We start from the raw sequence: 16,261 nt of genomic DNA, 5'->3' as shown, positions 1-16,261 counted from the left end.
TATACTCATTGACAACAAGAGTAGGATTTATTCTACCTTTGGTGGCAACTTCTATTTTTATGAGAGTCTTCTAAGCATTTTCTTGACAGTCCTCGCCCCTTCCCAATGAGGCATGATGAACAGGCATTGCTACGCCGGTATGGTAAGGAAACCGAGGTTGAGCATAGACGTTGTGTGGCCATGGCATCTGCTTAGAAGTCTTTATCTGTTAGCTCCAAAACAGAATTTGTAGTTTTCTTTTGCTATGTAAATGTTACCACAAACTTAATTACTGAAACCAATAACTGTTCATTAGTTCATAGATCTTACAGGTCAGAAGTCAGAGTGCAATGAGGCTGGATTTTCTGCTAAAGGTTTTGTGCAGTGAATTTGGGTGCTGGTTGGACATTTTTCATTTCTGGAGCCTCTGGGAAGAATCTGTCTCTGCCTCATGCAGGTTGTTGGCGGAATTCAGTTCCTCCTAGCTGTAGGAATGAGAACTCCAGCTCTTAGAGGCCACCCACATTCCTTGCCACATGGGCCCTTCTACCTTCAAACCAGCAGTAGAGAATCTCCCTCATGTTGAATTCCCATCACCCTCAAATATCTTTCTTCAGGAAGAGCCTCATCACCTGATTAGATCAGGGCCACCCAGGAAAATCTCTGTATCCTGAAGTCAATTTATTGGATTCATCTTCAAGACTTTGATTTTATCTGCAAGATCTCTTCACAGCAGAACCTAGATTAGTAATTGATTTAATAACTGGGTGACAATTTGTGTATACTGGGGCCAGGGTAAAATGGAGACTTTCAGGAGCCATCTTAGAACTTTGCCTCCCTTGTTCACTTCATTCTCATTAGGGGCATCAGGACTGTACTTTCTTTAGATCTTTCCTGTGCTACTAGGATGATCCATGTGTGACTGGGGAATCAATGAGTCTGAACAGATTTGTTTTAGTGTGAGTAGAATGCATCCGAAGATGCCAATGAGGACAGCCTGGAAAAGTCTTTATGTCTGACAAAATGTGTTCCCTCCTGCCTGCCTCCTGTTCTAGAGATCAAAATAATTGGCATTGTTGGTAGAAAGTTACCATTTTATGCATGATTTTAAAAGGGTCCATTTTAGGCTTCCCTGTTGTCTGTGGTTGATATAGTGCTTGATATATTTGGGGCATTGAAATGACAAACAATCGTGGCACTGCTATTCTTGACAGGATGTTAATATAATTCACCTTTTGTTTGCCCTCAATGATAAATCAAAAGAAATGATCAACCCCAAATCCTCACACTGAGACATTTGGGTATGAATATCACATCCTTGCACCAGGTCATTGTATTCACCAGGCTGTAGTTGAAGGCACTTTCTGAATTCTTGATGGCAAATGTATAAAAGTTCCTCCATTTGTAAAGTTTTCAGTGAGAGCCCAGCAAGTAAAAATAGTAGCCCCAATGGGCTGCCTGGGGTGTATGTGGGTTGATTGCAGCTCTCCGTATTCAGGCAGAGTTGGGAAAGAGGTGCTGGAGAGATGCTGAGGGATTATCCGCTCAGCCTCCACCAGCCTCATCTCTGCAGGAACAGTTGGCTGTCCATTCTGACCTGAAGAAGCTGGATTTCCTGTTTCCATGTGAGGTGAGCGAAGCTATCTGTGGACTAGAGAGGAGCCCCACTGCATGGTTTCCTCTGCTGGGGGGCCTGGTCACCAACAGCCTCCCCTTCCCAGTTGTTCCCTCTGAGCTCTGAGGTCATAGACAAAGCCAAGCCCAGAGACAAGGGGCTGAGGCTCGTTTTTTCGAACAGATCATATTAATATCATTAAGCTGCCTGGTTTTAATTTTCGACCACTTCCCAACTGTCTACTTAGGAGTATTTAAAGCCAAACCCATTCATTCTTTCCACCATTTACTGGAGATTGGAGCCATTTAATGACTGTCCTGTGAGGAGGAAGGGTTACAGATCAGGAACAACCAGAGAGTGATGAGAAAGGAGAATTAGAAGTTGGAAGAGAAAGGCAAGATAATAAAAGTGTAATTTAAAACATCATACTTGCACAATTACCATGGTGGGTTGCTTAACAGGGAATCTAAATTTATCTCATTGCTGAGAGTCCGCTGTGAGAAATAAAATTTAAGAAAATCTGGGGGGCATCCCAGTTCTTCTCAACAACTATATCTAAGGGTTCAGTCCATGGGAAATAGAGCTCCAGGGGGATTTAAAGTGCTGCAGCCATCCTGCGCACCCCAGTAGGTCACCAGCCCTGTGCCAAGCTTTTGGGATCCAAGCTCAGTCACTGGACAGACCTTCTCCAGTAATCTTTGAGAGAGAGAAAGAGGCATGGGACTGGACTGCTGCCATCACAGTGTCTTCTTGTGTTAACAGGCTTTACATCTCAGAGCAAAGGGTGGTGGTGGCTGCTGAGGTCAGCTCTTCTGGACGTCTCCCTGGTTGCTTTCACCTGACACATAGATGCCCACATAGATGTCCCTTGGGGATCACCAACATTTCTTCCCTCCATCCACCTTGGCAATGCTGAAATCTTGCACTTCTCAGTAATCAGCTCTGCCACCCACTCCAACCTCACTGCAGGAGGCATCTCTGTGTCTGGAGTTCCCAGTGCTCCAGCTCAACCTGGAGACATCCTATTGGCTCTGTCCCTCTGCCTTCCTCCTTCTGGCCAGGCCAGTTCTGCCCCCAGACCACTGGAGAGGGGACCTCACCTGCCTTCCTGCTCTCCTTCCTGCCCTACCACCGGTGTCTAGTGTTCTCCCAACTGCGAGAAGAGGAGGTTTAAACCCTCAGGAACATTACGTTGTGCCCCTGTCAGGGTCCTCCAATGGCTTCCCACTATGCTTAAAGTAGAATGCAAATGTTCTGATGCCTGTAGGGCCCTGCATTGTTTGAAGACAGCCTCTTCCACTGCTGCCTTCAAAACCAGACTCCTCTTTTCACTTACCAGGACTTTAGGGGCCTTTTCAGGTACTGGGCTTCTGTCTGGAGCACACAGCCTCCCCTCCAGATCTTCCCCCATGAGGCACAGGTCTCTGTTCACATGCACTTCTGTGGAGAGGCCCTACATGGAATGGAAGTCTAGTAAGACAGCAGTCTCACCAGGTTGGCACAGGGCAATTGGTCAAATGTGTGGAAAATGAATAAAGATGGAGATGAGTAACTTCCTTGATCTTTCAGAAGGTTTCGCCATTTAAGCAAAGAACTAAGATAGGTTTTAGCTCCTGAGGTCAGTTTATTTTGTTAACAGTGGGCCAGGTTCCCTCTTCCAAGCAGTATAGGAGCTTCGGGAGGTGTACGGTCCCATATGAGGGTCATTAGCCATGTGCAGTGAATGAGATATACATTTAAATTAATTAGCATGAAATACAATGAAAAAAGACTCAGTTCCTCAGTCACATCCTCGACATTTCATTTCAAATGCTCCGTCGTCACATGTGGCTGGTGGCTGCCAATTGGGAAGTGCAGGTGTACAACGTTTTTGTTATTGTCACCAGTTTGATTGCACAGAGCTGTCATACAATGTTGCTAAAGGCATTGTTATCCTCTCTTAAGAACTTCAGTCTGCTGGAAAAGGAGAAGTGAGTCGACACCATGTAATAAGTCCCTCGTAGAGGTATGAATGGGTGCCAAGGACGCCCAGAGGCCAAAGAGGCCTGCAGTTGCTGACTTCTGAGCCAAGTCTTCAAGGAGGACCAGGAGTTATCAGGTAATGAAGAGTGTAGGAGATTAGAAGCTGACCCTATTAAGTATCTTGAAAGTAAATACAAATGTAAAAAGCATTCAGAACAAGATGTAAAGGTCTGAGTGTGTTTGTGTGTTTGCTTGCCCATTCTTCTCTCCTCTCTTCCCTACCGATTTTGTTTAAAATAAAAGAGCATGCCTCTTTTGTTCCTTGTTGAGATTGACATATATAAAAGTTTGTAACGGAAAAGTGCTGGGGAGCACTGGGCTAAGTTACACGGCATAACAGCAGCTTAACTTGCATTTGGGAGATAGAGATGGAGGAAGATTGTGTGAGGTGCTGTCTTAGTCCACGTGGCTAATATATAAAGAACAGAAATTTATTTTGTCATTGCACCAGGGTCTGGGAAGTCTAAGATCAAGGTTTGGTGTCTGATGAGGGCACAGCCTCTGATTCCAAGACGGGCTTTGTTGCTGCATCCTTAGGAGGCGAAAAGTGCTCGGTCCTCACTTGGTAGAAGGGACAGAAAGGCAAAAAGGGCCTTAAGCTCATTCTCTTCAGCCCTTTCATAAGGCGCTAATCCATCATGAGGGTGGAACCCTCTTAATTACCTCCTAAAAGGCTCCGCCTTCTACTTCCACCACAATGGAGATTAAGTGTCAGTATTAATTTTGGATGGGACGCCATATTTTCATACAAATAAAAATTCTCAAGAGGGGAGTCAGAGTCTTAGATTTCTGTACATGAGACGCTCCTGTGATAAGTAGTGGTTTCAGCGTTAGGATGGGGTTTCTTAACAAACTTGGGTGCTCTGTGCACTCACAATGTTAACGGCTTAGCCTTCTCCCCTGGGGGAAGCTAACTTGGCATTCTCTCCGACTCACATGATGTCAGTTATTTCCTTGCCAGGGTAAATGGTTATCAGCCCACCTGATACTCAAGAGTTTCAACTCTCCACACTTTCCCTTTGTGACTTTGCTTTCTGGTGTCCATGATTCAGTTCCCTAGTGGACAGGCAGGCAGGTGAAGTTTATGCAACCATTTCACATCCAGGTCTTTGTCCCTCTCCCTTCTCCCCCAGCACCTGGTAGAATGCTTCCCAGTAGCAGGCACATACCGTATGAGTACATGATGCTTCAAGTCACAAATGAATAGATGTTTTCCTGGTTGGAGGCCCCAGTGCTTGACTGGGCTTTGGTATTGCCCTTGGTATCCTAAGCCCCATTCCTGGGACTGTGGATAGTGGAGAAATAAGATACAGGACTTCCAGATTCCTGGAGAGGCTCCAGAAATAATCCTATGGATAGTTCTACTTGCATTTCCTAGAATCTGTGTGAGGAGGGGGTGGCAAAGGAGAGAAGAGAGGTGGTGGCATGCTGAATAGACCTCTTGGGGTCGGTTGATGGAAGGAGAAAGGGAGTATGGCACTGATAAGAGACTCTGAAACTGCTCACCCAGAGCGCAAGTGGGAGAAACAACTGCCTCCACATCCAACTCCCAGACGTGTCTGTGCTCATCATTAGAAAAATGCTGACAGTGGCAGCACATCTATACAGATAAGACGGCTTTTCCTTGCCCAGTCTGCGTGGGCCATTTTTCACAGCTTTTGGAGGCTGCAATTGCTGCCACCATATGTTGTGCTGGAGACGATGCAGCCAGCTGAGGTTCATGTGGGATAACTGTTGGCAGCTATGCCAACTTTAAATTGATATTAATGTCAAGCTTGCTTTTTATAGTTTTCCTAAAGGTTTTAACAACAATAGACCAAGGCAAGTTTCATGGTACCTGAACCTGAATCAGACTCACATTTTTCTGATGTGTATTTAATTCGGTTTTGGCACAGAGTCTGTGTTTTTCTTGGGTTTTACATCATTTATGAGGTTGCATGGATACACTCTAACAAAACATCATCCATAATCAAATGAGACTCACAGAAGAAAGAAGTGCATGCCAATTCCGACTAATCTTAGCCTTTATGGGAATAACTATTTGCTATAAATGATTAGCCAAACATCTGTGTCAACACTTTCTTAGCAGCAGATAGAGATGTTGTTAACCGCCACATTTACAATGATATTTCTAGCTCCATAGAGGGGGAAATGCTCTACCACAAACAAATCTGTCAACTAAGCCCTTCTAAGTAAAATCTACTCTACTAATTAACTGTAATAATGAAAGGCATGGATGTTAGCGTAGTGTGTGTGTGTGTGTGTGTGTGTGTGTGCATTTTAATAAAATGACTCCAGTCACTCTTGTATCACCCTATGGGGTCATTTTAGGAAGAAAATGAATTTTTCCCCAATATACAGTGGCACATGGTCCTATCCCTCCTTTAATCCAGGCATCACCCATCATTTGCTGTGTTGAAAAGAGGCATATATATTCTTCAAGCATAGTTTATGTGATTAAGTATGGCAAAAGTTTAATAATTGAATCCATAGTAAAATATTTGTACAAGAGTCAACATCTGCACCTAATCGCTCCATACATACATGATGGGGGACGTATTTCTTTTGGTGATTACAAACACACAGCTGCCAGAAAAATCTGCTGTTTTAAAGCACACTTTTGCTGCTGTGAGAGCATGGGGTGGGGACTGTGTGGCCTATGCCCTGGCAGGAATGTCTTCTCTTCTGTATGGAGTCTGGCGATCTGTTCATTTGGTTTTTATCTTCTGTCTGATGAGTGGATATTGAATGAAAATGAAATGAGATCTGCGCACATTGGTGGCTAGACAATTCATTTTCTCAAATGTAGGAACAGTCATAAGAGGTAATTCATGAAAAACCCGGACACTGTTTATAACCTGGGGCAAGGCCGACACTTCTTTTCTGTGTTTTCCTGCACTGGCAAACTCAATGCAGATGGGGCATTTCAATTATATCTGAATCAACTGAAAGCACCCATTGATGTTGGGATAAGTGACCGTCTCTGGCCGGCTCTGTTTTATCAGCTGCATCCTCTGTGGGCATGTGAGGCTTTCCAAAGCCCTCAGAGGAGGCCAGCATGAAACCTTTGAGTCATCAGATCAACTAGAGACAAATACCTTGAGTTTAATAAAATGAAGTTTGAAATAAAATGAGTTTTTCTTCTAAAATATCTGTCCCTGTTGAATTTGGCTTCCTTTTTTAGACCCCAAACTTTGGTATGGGAGAGCAAGGGACAGAAACAGAGGAGTGGAGATATTTCAGTCTTAGATTCCAGTGGTTCTTTGAATTAGTAATGGCAGTCGAATAGAATCCAGTTTCAGATTTGGTCTCATTCTGGATAAGCAGTTTTATCTTTTTGTTTCCTTAAGCCTGCCTTTTTACTTTGTAAAACTTCACCTATGAGGCAAGTTATCGGGCAGTTAAACTAGAGAAAACAACTCAAGTACATGTAGGTAAGAATCTGTGCAAAAACTCCTTTTGAACTTCTGGGTTGCTCAGGAGAAAGCAGAGGTTTGTGGTAACTCCCACTACCTCCACATCACACCAACCTCAGCCTGGCACTCTGGATTTACCCCACGTGTGTCCAGTGAAAAGCCTTCGATTGTCCTGGTTTTCGTAAATTTAACTAGGAAAACAATGTATTACCTTTACTGAGAGGACTATGTAAACCAAAAATTATATGAGTCACATCCGAATCAATTTAGAGGTTTATTTTGCCAAGGTTGAGGATGTGTCCAGGACAAAGAGACACAAGTTACAATAGGATTTGTGGTCAGGGCTTTTTCCTAAGAAGGTTTTGAGGACTTCCATATTTAAAGGGCAAAGAGTGAGCAGCAAGGGAAGGAGGAAAAGAAGGGGAGGAAGGTAGAGGATGAGTTGAGTGTTACATTCTAGTGAGGCTTTGATTAGCACTGGCTGAATCCATGTTTTACATGTGAAAAGAGGGGCAGAGAAACAGTTAATTATGCATTTGTAAATCTGCACTTGTAAATCTGCATTCAGTAAGTCCGCATTTTATACAGGATAAGGTAAACACAAAGTAGAGGAAGAAGTCAAATGTGCATTTGTTTCAGAGTGGGTAGAGGGAGGGGGCATTCTAGTCTTGTTTTTGTCCCATGCCTGTGAAGATAAGCTACTACTTTACACTGTCAGATGAGAGTCCATAGAACTCTGCTTTAGGGTTATGGGTTATGAGGGGGATATGTATTCTGAAATATTTGGGGGCCCATATAAAATTTCCATGTGAGCAATTTGTGAGGGAGGCCACCTGGGGAGATATGTGGCCTTCTGTCATTGCAGCCATCTGTGTGGGAACAAAAAGGAAGGCAAGTTTTCTTCTTTTCTTTTCTTTTTCTTTTTTGCATGCTTTAGTTACCAAGCTTAACTTTCTTCTTGGTATAATGAGTTTGGGGTGCAAAGATTTTATTTTCCTTTCACACCTAAAATTAACAGAAGAGACTATTGGTTTTTATTTCATTTCAAAGTTGGCACATCTGGCGGCCAGGAGATATGGAGCTCTGCAGTTGGGTGGGACCTGACCTTCTGCCTGGGCCATCGATAGCATCACAGGTGTTCCTTAGCCCTGCATTTCTAGCTTGAAATTCAAGTTCTAGCAGAAGGTCAACTCAGTAAGTCTTCATGGAAGCAGATTTATGTACCGGCACCAAATTTGCAAGGGGACAAAAATGTAGTGACAAAAGATGCTCAGATGCTCAAAGAAGTGTTATTGAAATGGAGGTAGTCCATGTTTTTTCTCCATGTATTTCTCCTACATCTCCCAAATCTGTTGGACTTCTTCCCTCCTGTGCTTGTGACTTTACTGGAGGATGGTTGGGACAGTTTCACAGAGGCAGCAGCCTCCACAGACTGTGTGTTAGGAAGACGAGTTTGACTGTTGAGCTCTGCTATGGCTCAAGCACCTGGTGGCCCTAAGCACCCACTACCCCTTGCCCCTTTCTCAGGTCCAGTGCATCTCAGAAGGCTGGCACCTCAGGCACTTGCATTCAGAGTTCATTTAGAGTACACACTAAGTGTGTTAATAAATTAAGCTGACTAAATGCTACTGCTCTACTCCCACATCCCTTACTTTTGAAAATACTATTTATTGCAACAGACAGGTGGCCATTTGAAAACACATATTCTTTCTTGTCCCAGGTGGATTAATCACAACTTGTAGACAGAATCCAAGATTACTTGCTTTTGAAAGATTTCCTCTAGCCCTGTAATTTTTACACTCTAAGGGCAATTTTCATTAAGGCTGTACTAGTCCATTTTCATACTGTTATGAAGAAATACCCAAGACTGTGTCATTTATAAAGAAAAAGAGGTTTAATGGACTCGCATTTCCACATGCCTGGGGAGGCATCACAATCATGGTGGAAGGCAAAGGAGAAGAAATGACACATCTTACATGGCAACAGGCAAGACAGTGCTTTCAGGGAACTTCCCTTCATAAAACCATCAGATCTCGTGAGGCTTATTCATTATCATGAGAACAGTGTGGGAAAAATCCACCCCCAAGATTCAGTTACTTCCCACCAAGTCCCTCCCACAATATGTGGGGATTATAGGAGCTACAATTCATGATGAGATTTGGGTGGGGACACAGCCAAAGCATATCAAAGACTTACTTTGTTATTCTGGAAACTCAAAGTAAAAGCTGATTCACTTGAGTGTGAAATGAGAATTAACTGGCTTTTTAAGACTTTTTGTAAATTAATTGCAACACTAGGGCTTTAGCAGAAGTCTGGGGTGGGACAATGATGAAAATGAATATAGTGCTCATTCAGCAATTGAAATAATTTAAAATCAGTCCCAATAAGTTCATTTACTTTCCTGATTGAGTACTGTCATTGTTTAGCAGGCCCTGAAGAAAAAAATGCACGCTAGTGATACTCCTGCTTTGGTGACCTTAAAATGTGTAATTGACCTAGAAGTTCTTGATGATAAGTCTCTTTTGGGGGCAGTCTTTTTGGGCTTTGGTTTTTACTCGGAGATTCCTCTGGTGACATTCTTAACCATTTGAGTGCTTTAGAAGGGTACATAGATCACTTTGACCCACTGAAACAAGTTGCTTTTGAGTCAAATCTGTACTGCATCTGCCCATGTTCTCTTTCCCTCCCTCCCTCCCTCCCTCCCTCCCTCCCTCCCTTCCGTCCTTCCTTCCTCCCTCCCTCCCTCCCTCCCTCCCTTCCTCCCTTCCGTCCTTCCTTCCTCCCTCCCTCCCTCCCTCCCTCCCTTCCTCCCTTCCGTCCTCCTTCCTCCCTCCCTCCCTCCCTCCCTCCCTCCCTCCCTCTCTCTCTCTCCTCTCTCCTTCCTTCCTTCCTTCCTCCCCCTCCCTCCCTCCCTCCCTCCCTCCCTCTCTGTCTCTCCCTCTCTCCTTCCTTCCTTCCTCCCTCCCTCCCTCCCTCCCTCTCTGTCTCTCTCTCTCTCCTTCCTTCCTTCCTTCCTCCTTCCTTCCTCCCTCCCTCCCTCCCTCTCTGTCTCTCTCTCCTTCCTTCCTTCCTCCTTCCTTCCTTCCTTCCTTCCTTCCTCCAGCCCTCCCTCCCTCCCTCTCTGTCTCTCTCTCCTTCCTTCCTTCCTTCCTTCCTTCCTTCCTTCCTCCTCCCTCCCTCCCTCCCTCCCTCTCTGTCTCTCCCTCTCTCCTTCCTTCCTTCCTTCCTTCCTTCCTTCCTTCCTTCCTTCCTTCTTCTTTGAGATGGAGTCTTGCTCTCTCACCCAGGATGGAGTGCAGTGATACAATCTCAGCTCACTGAGTGCAGTGGTACAATCTTGGCTCACTACAACTTCCACCTCTCAAGTTCAAGCAATTCTCCTTCCTTGGCCTCCCAAGTAGCTGGGATTACAGGCACCCGCCACCACACCTGGCTAAATTTTGTATTTTAGTAGAAGTGGAGTTTCGCCATGTTGCTCAGGCTGGTCTTGAACTCCCGACCTCAGGTGATCCCCCTGCCTTGGCCTCCCAAAGTGCTTAGATTACTGCACCTGGCCCTGCCCATGTTTTCTCAAACCTGGCTCACCTGGATGTATGGCTGTCTTTCTCCTTTCCCTGCACATCCTGTGCCAGTTCCTCTATAGGTACCTGAATAACTCTTATTACGAACTCTGAAAATTAGTGAAAGATACAGAGATCGACCAGAAGGCCTACGTGGCCCAGGTGGAAGACGTCATCAGCGGTACCTATGACTAGACCCAGCTGCGGGATGACAGTGGACCACTTGTGTACTCAGCTGGTTTTGTGTCCAACTTTGTGGGGCTGTTCTATGCCCCTGGGCCGAGGCACTGACATTCACATGCCCAAAACATCTTTGCTGTGCTCTACCTGGCCACCTTGCTGCTTGTCTTCTTTATCTACCACCAGACCTACAAGGTACCTCCCTTTGTCTTATTTTTCATGTGCCACGCCTCTTACTGTGTTCACTCCACCTTTACGGGAAGTCAGGGACCCCAAATGGACCTTTGTGCTGTGACTCCTCTATGACTCAGTGCCCTCAGTATCAGCCTCCTGCTGGCCCAGGGCTGGGGCTGGGGCTGCTGGTGTTCCAGCCTGGCAGCCTCCGTAAAGAGGAATGTGAGGCTCTCTGCCCCTGGGTTACTGTTTCTTCTCCTCACATGGTTTGGCTGCCGTGGGGCCCTCCCCAAGCTGGGCATCTGTGTTGGCCTTCAGGTGGTGCTGGGGCTACCCTTCCTGCTGGAGAAGCCCACTGGCTACCTGTCTCGCTCCTTCGACCTTGGCCGCCAGTTTCTATTCTGCTGGATCGTGAACAGGCGCTTCCTCCCAGGGGCTCTCTGCCTGCACCGTGCCTTCCACCTGGCCCTGCTAGCCACCCACCTCACCTTGTTCTTGCTGTTTACCCTCTACTGGTGGCACAGGATGGGGGAATGTATCTTGTCCCTGCTGAAGGATCCCTCCAAAAGGAAGGTTCCACTCCAGCCCCTCACACCCAGCCAGGTCATTTCTACACTCCAGCCCCTCACACCCAGCCAGGTCATTTCTACACTCCAGCCCCTCACACCCAGCCAGGTCATTTCTACACTCCAGCCCCTCACACCCAGCCAGGTCATTTCTACACTCCAGCCCCTCACACCAGCCAGGTCATTTCTACACTCCAGCCCCTCACACCCAGCCAGGTCATTTCTACACTCCAGCCCCTCACACCCAGCCAGGTCATTTCTACTCTCTTCACCTCTAACTTCATTGGCATCTGCTTCAGCCACCCCCCTCCACTACCAGTTCTACGTCTGGTATTTCCACACACTGCCCTACCTCCTGTGGGCCAGAACTGCACACTGGCTCACACACCTGCTCAGGGTGCTGGTGCTGGGGCTCATGGAGCTCTCCTGGAACACACACCCCTCCACATCTTGCAGCTCTGCTGCCCAGCATGTGTGCCATGCTGTCCTCTTGCTGCAGCTCTGGCTGGGCCGGCAGCTGTTCCCCAAGAGCATCCAAAACAGCAAGAAAGTTCCCTGAAATCCACCCCTTTCCCTCCAGTGCACTCTCAGGACCTGGGGATAGACTCTGTGCCCTACCAAATAAACCTTGCCAAGTCCAATATATACATACACACACACACACACACACACACACACACACACACGGACTTCCTCTCTCTATATAGAGGGACTCACACAGGATGTGCAGGGAAAGGCGACAGACAGCCACACATCCAGTCAGAATCGCTGGGACTTTTATGTATCTCGATCAGCAATGCTATGGCTACAATATTGACACAAAGACACAGAAGGAAGTTGAGTTCACAGGAGTACACAGGGATCTTGTATTATTTGCTGGATTCATCCATTTGTATAAAATATGCTAATTTTACAGGAGCTGGTTTCCAGCTTTTGGACTGAATTTTGAACATTCTAAACTGGTTAATTTGAGCCTTTCAGAAATTATAAATTTTTCTATATATTTTTAAAATATCCTCTTTTGATTGAGTCACTTATATGCTTGTATTCTTAGAATGAGTGATAGCTAAGTAATTGAATTTACATGCTCTATCATTTTAGTTTAAATATTCAGTTTAGTTTTGATATAAAGAACTACATGAAATATGAGTGTTTGAAGTTTATTGTCTAAAAAAATTAGCTGCATCCTTTCCTTGGGATATTGTCTTCAATTTTTAAGCTCCAAAAGGCCTGGAAAAACATGCTTTCAATAATGCCTTATTGATTTTTTAACTATCTAAAAATACGTAGAAAAAGTTTGGTTAAAATAAACCAAAGAGTTGTTGAAATGTCTTTGCTTCAGTTGTTGTTCACTTGTAAATCTATCCAAAAGAGATAGAATGGGAGGAGGGAAGGATAAAAGGAAGAGAAGAGAGTAAAATTAGACCATCAACTAATTACACAATTAATGATTTAACTACAATTGGAATAATGTGCTAGAAATTAATGAGGTGAATGGAAGAAATATGTACAAGAATGTGCCTCCTCATTAAGTCTCAAGGAACCATGTGGGGGAAGATGTGAGCTTGACCCCACTCAGCACCAGGGAAAATCTGCTCAAAATGAAGACTCAACATCTCCCTAATCCTTTTTTTGAAAATAACCAAATATTTTAAAACTTACGGATTTTATCAACTTTTTTTATTAGCCACTTTTCTGCAAATGGAACATGACTCACTTCCTTTGGACAACAGTGGTCCGTCCCGTTTTCTGCTGGTCTTTGCTTCTCCCAAGGGCATTGCCTTCTTCTTAAATTGTTTGGTGCCCATATCTTCTCCATTGCCTTTTCCTGTTTTCCTGAGCACAGGGATACTTGTCACCTGCACGCATGGCCCCCCTCTGTAATCACGGGTATATTTCTTTCTCTTTAATACAGCCATCCCCTTTCTGCTGTCGTGTCCACAGACACTCATAGACTTTCCCATTCACTCAAATCTGTCTCACACCCTCCAGCTAGAACTCCCCCATCACAGCTGGAGTGGCCAGCTCATACTTGGGGAGATTAGGTCACTGTGGCTTGTCTATACAGCTGCATTGCTGGCAGGGCCCAGGAACCACTAATCCCGTCCCTTATGGTGGAACCAATAGTTTAGTCTCAACTCCACTTTCCAGGCATGTTCATACTCCTAGAAACATGACACACTCATAATAAAGTCAAAACACAAGTCACCTAACCCTGACTGTAACTCAGCACCCACTTCCAAATGTCTTTCTGCAGGTCGTGTAATCCTGGTGGAGACCCTGGCCTCATGGAGCTCCTACCAGTGAGTGGTGGGAGTGGCTGCTGTTCTGACCACCATGGCAGTGATGATGAGGTCTGCAAACATGGGTGGCTTTGTGTGGTGAGGCTGTTCCTGGATGATGAGCGCAGTTGTTGTCACTTTGGGGTAGAAAAGGCCAGCCACCTCATGCTGTCCACTTGTTGTTATGGCAATAGATGAACCTAATTTGGAATTTGATGGATGAAACAGGACCCACAGATGGATTCCAAACCAGAAGAATGTCAAAGGCTGCCAGAAGGGAGTTGGGAATTAGGTAATAGGGAGGGAAGGAGGCTGGTCCATGACTGGGTTCTCTGTCCATCTGTGGTCACCAACAGTCATGGGTTGGCTGAGTTTTACACAAAGCAAGGCCAAAGCTGTCAAAATAATGAGCCTCCTTGAACACAGACCATGCAATCGTGGGATGTTAGAGCAGCAAAGGACTTTCAAGCTAGCCCAAGTGTTACAGTAGGTAGTCGGGTGGATGTGAGCAGGGCAGGAGAGGCCCCTCCCTTCCCCCAGAAATGTCAGGCCACCATCAGGTGATGGTCAGGCAGTTGTTACACTGTCTCCCTAAAATAATAATTGGTCACAGCCGGCACCAGGGAAAGGCAGTCTCCCTAGATAGAAAACACCTGAAGCCGGTGATTGGCAGCTTCCCGATAAGATCTCAGGAGTTGAGCCAGTGGGCTCAAGCATGCTCATTAAGAGGCAAAATGGTGGCATTTAACTGGTCTGTGACCTTCTAGGAACATTCAACTGGAAGGGAAGAACGCCTCAAAGTGAGCATGTGCACAACTCCAGTAAGCACACTGCACATGTGGCCCTCCCATGCGCTGGCAGGCCACTGTGCATGTGGACAGCCTCCCCCAAGGAATGAATCATGGAAAAGGGACACAAGACCCCAGAAGCATGCCAACATATAAAACCCCAAGTCAAATGCCAAACAGTCTCCTCGATCTCTCATGTTGCCTGCTTGGCTCTCTTCCATGGTACTTTACTTCCTTTATTCCTGCTCTAAAGCTTTTTAATCCATTTTCACTCCTGCTCTAAAACTTGCCTCAGTCTCTGTCTCTCCTTCTGCCTTCTGCCTCCTTCGTCCAATTCTTTTTTCTGAGGAGACAAGAACTGAGGTTGCTGCAGACGCACGAGGATTTACCACTGCTGACACACGTCCAAGAGGCTGAGCCAGTTGTGCAAGGTCAGAAAGTGAGGACTGATCTCTAAGTGCCTGTCTCTCCCAATGGGTTTTTCAGTATTTACACAATATACATAATGCCACAGTGCAGACAAGTAAAGGTGAGGCAAGGAGGTGATGCTGGTTGACATTCTCAATACTTCACTGCTCTTACCCTTGTAACTTTGTCAGGAACATCATATGGTTTTGTAGTTGTTGGAAACGTTACCATCCATAGTTGTTGGAAACGTCACTTAGAAGAAAAAAAGCAACTCCCTTTTGACACCTGAGAATAGTGAGCAGGAGTCAGCAACCATCATGTTTGTGACAAACAGGCACATGATGGTCTGCTCAGTGCTCCCCGGCCCTCCTTCTCTCTTCCTTCCATTTGGCCAGATCTGTCCTCTCTTATGAGCTTGCATCCGTGGCCCTCTTAATTAATCCAGGATTGGAAACCTCATCCAAGCCAGAAAATTCAGTTTCTTCCCCATTTTTTGAACAAGAATTCCCTGGTGGTAGACACTGAGCAAAGTAGCCAGTGGTGCCATGCTATGTCCTGCCACTGAGGGACATGGCTCGGGGCTGCAGCGGCCCACAGGGAGAAGCAGAGGTGAGGCTCTGAAACTGAGATGCTATGTCCTGCCACTGAGGGACATGGCTCGGGGCTGCAGCGGCCCACTGGGAGAAGCAAAGGTGAGGCTCTGAAACTGAGGCTTCCTGGCAGCATCTGCATCCTGTTGTCAGTGGTCCCTGGGGCCAGATGCATCCCTCTTCTGCCAGGGGTTCGTTGTTCAACTCTCCCTTGGCTTCTTTTGACCAATTAATGGATGTTTTGCTCATGCTCATTCAAGTCAGATTTTCTGTCTCTTGCTACCACGGAGTTCTATTTGACCAGTAGACTTCCATTCAGAACTCCAGGTATGTAGTAAAGAACACACTCTTTACAGCATTAAAGCAAACCAGATGGATGTCAGTTGCCTTGTTTTAGGCATACCAAAGACAGAACCCAGAGAGAGGGTGGGGAAAATAGATGAGTTTTGTCAAAGAAAAACCATAGTTGGCAGTTAGTTAAAATGCTAAAAACAGATTTATTCAGAAAAATTATTGCAATAGGGTAAAAGAGACCCCAGTACAGAACCGACCTCAATTCTGAACACAAGAAAAAGTGAGAATTTATAGCCAAGGGGCAGGGTGGGCATCAGTGGATGGAAAATTACTGGAAGGAAACATTGGACGCCAGGCGAGAGTCGCGCTAATCCGACCGGGCAGGAT

The 16,261-nt window shown here is 45.6% G+C and overlaps 1 pseudogene; it reads left to right on the top strand.

Moving 5' to 3' along the window:
• Nucleotides 1-105: 105 nt before the first annotated feature.
• On the top strand, nucleotides 106-12,071 carry LOC117064662 (annotated as a pseudogene).
• Nucleotides 12,072-16,261: the final 4,190 nt, after the last annotated feature.

The sequence above is a fragment of the Trachypithecus francoisi genome, unplaced genomic scaffold, assembly GCF_009764315.1.
Source record: "Trachypithecus francoisi isolate TF-2019V2 unplaced genomic scaffold, Tfra_2.0 Lachesis_group2, whole genome shotgun sequence".
Lineage (NCBI taxonomy): Eukaryota > Metazoa > Chordata > Mammalia > Primates > Cercopithecidae > Trachypithecus > Trachypithecus francoisi.
The sequence above is the reverse complement of the archived record's forward strand: the minus strand, read 5'-3'. Positions and strand labels throughout refer to the sequence as shown.